We start from the raw sequence: 5,938 nt of genomic DNA, 5'->3' as shown, positions 1-5,938 counted from the left end.
CAGCCTGGGTTCTGCACCTTCTGGGCCCCCGCAGCCTGAGTTCTGTACCTCCTTGACCCCCGAAGCAGTCACCGTGACGTGGCTCTTTAAATGAAAAGTCCAGCTCTCGGGCGCGCTAGCTGGGTACCAAGGGCTCCGTGGCCACAGGGCACTGGCCACCATACTGGATGGTACGGAAGCAGAATATTTTCTGTTAGCTGGGCATGGTGACACGTGCATGTCATCCTAGTGGCTCAGGAGGCTGAGGCAGGAGGATCGCAAGGTGGAGGCCAGCCTCAGCTACTTAGGGAGGCCCTGAGCCACTCAGTGAGACCCTGTCTCTAAATAAAATAGAAAAAGGGCTAGGGATGGGGCTCGGTGGAGGGGTGACCCTGGGTTCAATCCCTGGTACCCCCAAAATAAATAAAATAAAATAGCAGGAGAGGGGGTAGGAGGGGTGCTCTGGTCTTCTGGAGGCTGAGGCTTGAGCAGATCAAACAGGTCAGGAGCAAGAGAGGGGTTCGAGACTCAGGAGCTGCAGGGGAATCAATGGAGATGGCCAGAGAAGACAGAGTGACATGGACCCAGAGTCTTGGGCAGCGGCCATGCATTGGAGGGGGACAGGAGGCCGGATGTCTCCCCTGGGTAGTGGACATGGAGGCCACAGTTCACCCCTGCTGCTTCTATTCCACAAATGCCAAGAGGCTATAAGAACATCCATCGTCCCCCAGGCAGGGGACCTAGCACTGGGGACAGGTCTGTGTGGGGAAGCCGGGACTCCTCATCACTCCTCCAGTGGGGTAGCAGGGTCACGTTCATGTCGGTATTTCCCCGCTCTACTCGGCTACCAGGAAGCTCAACGCTAAGTTTGCAGGTCAACTTTCTAAAACTGTTGAAATCCATGGTCCCTTCTTACTTCCTCCCTGGACTTGATGTCCCATTAGGGCTCCACCTTGGCTGGCCCTGATTTTTTGTTTGTCATGATAACTGTTTGGTGGGGCTGTGCTGCTCGGAAAACCTAGATCTCAGCGGCTTCAAAGGTGATCACGGATTCTTTGGTCTCTTGTAACTAAAACCCACGAGCCACATAAGCTGGACCTAGGTGGCTTCTCTCTCCCCTATCTTCAGGGATGTGGGCTCCACCGCACCTGCATCCAGGTGTGCTCCTTGTCCTCATGCTCATAACGCTTCTGCAGAGTTCCAGCCATCACACCCACATCCCAAACAGAACACAAGCGCTGGAAGAAAAAACAACCAGCTTCCAAGAAGCCCCGCCCTTCAACTTCCGCTTCGAACTCATTGGCTCAGGCTGTGTCCCAGGACCCACCCTTGGCTGCAAGGGAGGCTGGGAAATGTAGTTCTTTGCCTGGACACAGCGCCACCCTGAACAAAACCAGAGGCCTATTACTCAGAAGAGAAGAAGGGTGTTGGTTAGGTAAACGGCGACATCAACTGTTCAGGGCAGCCATAAGGATCCCGCTGTCGCTCTGTCTTCCATTTCCATCCTAGCACACAGTTGGAGCTCAATAAATGTTTACTGCTTGAAAAGAATGAAGGATCTCTTAAATGGAGTGTGCGTCTTATTTCCACAGAGAAGTGCCTATGGCCCAGAGACGGTGAGTGAGTTTCCCAAGATCACACAGCAAATTCATAGCAAAGACCAGAACCTGGGTCTTCAGAGGCTGCTTTCAGGTTGAACCTGGTCCTGGACCCAGTTTGGCCCTGGAAGCTCCTCAGGCCGGGTCTGTGCGTTTCCCAAGACCCTGACATTGCACCCCACACCGTGGACGTCACACAGCGGGGACGGTAACTAGAGCCAACTTGGTTCCTCCTAAGCCAATGGACATTTATTGAGTGCCAACTGAGCCCGGGGAGGCCCAGGGCGGAGGGGGGCGATAATTAATAACATCTTTTGATCAAATTCAAGGTGAAACTGGCCAGCAGTGACCTGGAGACGGGAAGCCATTGTTCCCCGCCATCTCCTGGGGTCAGGAGTGTGTTGGGAGGCGGCTTCCAGCAGACCGTGAAGAGGGGACCTGCCCCTCTGCTGTCCCTCCATATGAGCCGGGACGCCCCGGGTTGGCGCCTGGACAAGTTGCCACCCGAGTCCCAATGCGGCCTCAGCCCTGGGAGAGGAACCAAAGTCCCCGTGATTCAGTCACGTTATTTACAGCTCCCAAGGCCACCTGGGCCCCTGGCCGCTCGGAATGGCCCCAGAGATCAACTCCTTGACATCATCAGGGTCTTTTTTTAAATTTCCTTTCCTGAAAGGCAGAGGCCCAGCAGGAGTGTCATTCAAAGCACACACAATGACGGAGCCCGCTGGGGAAGTCACTCACGCGGCCTCTGACTCATGTGTCCTTTCTGGAGCCACAGAAGTGACTTCTCTTCCCACTGAAGGTGGCTCTGAGGGCGGGAGAACCTAAGCGGTGGCTGGGGGTGGAGAGTGAGAACCTGGACATCTCCTGGAGACCACCTGCCGCGGAGGATCAGAGAGGGTGTCACGCTGGATCGTGGTCACACAGGAAGACTGAGCACCGGGAACAACCCCCCACTCCCTGGAGCTCCCTGGCAAAGCTCTGGCTGCAGGGATCCCCAGTTTTTCACTCTGTAAAATGGCCGTGGAGTCCAGCGTGGTGGTGGTATGCACACACCTGTAAACCCAGGGGCTCGGGAGGCTGAGGCAGGAGGATCGAAAGGTGGAGGCCAGCCTCAGTCATTTGGCTCGGTTTTAAGAAGCAACTCAGCAAGACCCTGTCTCAAAATTTTAAAAATGAACAGAAAGGGCTGGGGACGTGGCCCAGAGGTTAAGCAGCCCTGGGCTCAGGCCCCAGGGCCAACCATGTACCAATAAATAAGATAAAATGGTCACAGACACCAGCCCAGCTTCTCCTAGGGATGATGGACACCCCCAAACGTTCTTAAGATGAAACAGAAATCATTTCCCTCCCGGTCAGGGGACCCCGGTCCCCAGGGACTCCAGGGTCTCTCAAAGGCTGAGCTTCAGGCACAAGGTGACCTTAGAGGCCAAGGTGGAATTCTGGGCTCTACCGCAGAGACAGGCCAGACTAGCCCCCCGTTGGATTCTGACGCTCCTGACCATAGCAGAGGACCCCCGACCCCCTCTGCAACCCAGAACTGTCCCCCCTGGCCCTGCACCTTTGGGGGCTCCTTGCCCTCCCCTACCCCAGAAGCCACGGTGACCTTGGGATGCCCTGAGAGACTGCTAAGGGTGGGCACTTCCGGTTAGGAGCTGGGTGACTCTGGGCCAGTCTCCTGCCCTCTCTGGTCTCCTTTTTCTCTCGGGGCACAGCGCCAGAGGACATCTAGGTCGGGATTCTTTCTGTTACTAAAGGGCATCCAAGTCCAAGTGCCTTTAAAAACCTGAAACGGGGGATAAATGACTTGTAAATGAGAGGCTTACGCGATGGCTTCTGATCCAAAGATGTCATCGGGACTCCGTCCATGTCCTTCTCCCACCCCACACCCCGCAAGGCCACTCAACCCCTGAGCCACCTCCCAGGCCTTTTCCATATTTTATTTAGAGACAGGGTCTCACTGAGCTGCTGAGGCTGGCCTCCAACTTGAGATCCTCCTGCCTCAGCCTCCCAAGCCGCTGGAATGACAGGCCCAGCCGTGGGCCTTCCTATTTGCAGCACCGTGTCATCTGGTGGCCTCATCCTCCGCCAGGTCTCTGGGAGGTGGCGTGATGTCCACCAGCAGCTCCGACTTCACGGCGGCCACCAAGCACCAACCCCAGAGCAGGGCAAGAGTGCTGCCCCCTGGTGGCAGCCGCAGAATCCCAGGCTCGATGCTGATTGGCCTGCCTTGTCATGTGACCATCCGCAGACAGCCAATCACTGCACCAAGTGAGGGTATGCTGCTCTCTGATTGGCCAGAGGGCCACGCCTACCTTGGGTGCAGGGATGTTTCCCTCCAAAGTCAAGAGAGAAGTGTCCCCGCAGGAGACAGCTAGGGAGGCCGCCTCCAAGGAGGCCCGGGGTGCACCTGGGCCTTGGCCCCATCCTCCAGCGCCAGCACCCTCAGGGATCAGCACCCACAGAGACTAGCACCCTCAGGGACCAGCACCTAAAGTCCGGCGAGTCCACGGGATAGGGGACAGTTCCAGCGTGCAGCCAGTAACTGCTCACTGTCCAGCCCCTTCCAAAGCCTCCTGGTGGGAAACTACACACAGAGAGGTCAAGCAATCTGCCTGAAGCCACACAGCCTGGGCACCAACTCCCCACTGAATACTGCAGTCCCCAGAGCGGGAAATCCCAGGGGGACCTGGGAGGACAGCTGCCTCCCATCCCCAGGGAGCTGAGCTGCCGACAAGTTACCAGCAGCCAGACTCACCCTCTCCAGAGACCAACAGCCTAGGGTTGGGATGGACAGAAGGTGTCTGGGGGCGTCTCACAGGGAGCCCAGAGAAGGGCAGTGAGCTTCCCAAGGTCACACAGCACAGTGGCTGGGGCCTCCCCTCCCAGACACAGTGGGCCAGGGAGGGAGGGTGTCGGGGAGGAGGAAGCCGAGAGCCTCGTCTTCCAGGTAGAGATTCCTCACGTCTGCGCAATCACGTCATCCGCAGGGACACCGCCGCCCCCGGAGTCACCGTCTGTCCTTCATGACATCATCCCTTGGCCGGGCCCCAGCGCAGTGCCTGGGCCCAGAATCAATGCCTCTTGGCACAGCCCAGTCGTCTCCCTGCCTCTCCCGGGCCGCCCAGCGCCTCGGCCGCCTCCGGCCTCCCTCCCCGGCCAGGGACAGCCAGGGACACCCGAGAGCTGCTGGCCCCACCACAGGCTGGACCTGCGTGGAGACCTCGGTCACTCCCAGACCCCACCTGGGCCCCAGGGAGGCGCGTCCCACCAACAGTGGCCTTGAGATCCCAGGGCAAACAGCAAGCACTCAATAAATGCTGGCTCCCTCCACGCCCTTCAGTCTGGGTGCTCAGTGAGGCACCCCAGGGCCATCATCCCGGTGAGCGGGTCCCAGGTGGTGGCAAAGTGGGTCTCAGGAGGGCACACGGAAACAGGCTGTGAGCCCGCACCGTGGGGTGACAGGCAGCTTGAAGATGGTTCTGGACGCCCACAGCCCGCCCCCTCTGGAGGCCGAGGCAGGAGGACGGAAAGTGGAGGCCAGCCTCAGCCACTTAGCAAGGCCCTGAACAACTCACCGAGACTCTGTCTCTGAATAAAATATTTAGAAAGCGCTGGGGACGGGCTCAGGGGACTCAGCACCCTGGGGTTCAGTCCCTGGTACCAAAGAATTCAGGACTCTGAGATGGGGACACCCTGGGCGCTCTGGGCAGGCAGCGTGGTCACAGGGATCCCTTGAAGGTGGGACACGGAGGCAGAGGGCAGAGCGGAGAAGGGACCGCCCTCCTGACTGTCACTAGGACCTCAAAAGCAAAGAAACCAATTCGCAGCAGAAACACGGCCCAGGGGCCACCTGGATTTTGGCCTCCTTGGGTCTCCTTGGACCTCTGGCCTCCTTGGACCGCTGGCCTCCAGACTGTGAAGAGAATCAACGTGAGGTGCTGGAACTGTGTTGTGACCACTTGTCACTGTGTAACAGGACCAGGGGACACACCAGGTTGGCGAGAAGGCATGGGGACAGGGACAGGGAGGCTGGGCATGGGTCCCGTGGGACACTGCTCCCTCCCCATGGGGGCACAGAGGTGACCTCTCCTCCCTGAGGGCCTGGCAGTCAAGCGGGAACTCAGGAGGAGGGACCACGTAGGCCCAGTCCAGGGCCATTTGCTGACTTGCCCGAGGCGACCAGGACACGTCCTGTCAGACCATGGCATGCATCCTCCTGCCGTAGGAGGGACACAGAGATGGACCCATCACGGTAAGGCCTGGAGCTGCCTCTGAACCTCTGCTGGAAAGTCTCTGAATGAGCGCTGGAGCTGCTGCAGCCACTCTGCCATCCTGAGGAAGCTCAAACCCGGGGGGGG

This window comes from Marmota marmota, unplaced genomic scaffold, assembly GCF_001458135.2.
Source record: "Marmota marmota marmota unplaced genomic scaffold, marMar, whole genome shotgun sequence".
Classification (NCBI taxonomy): domain Eukaryota; kingdom Metazoa; phylum Chordata; class Mammalia; order Rodentia; family Sciuridae; genus Marmota; species Marmota marmota.
Note: the sequence above shows the minus strand (reverse complement) of the source record.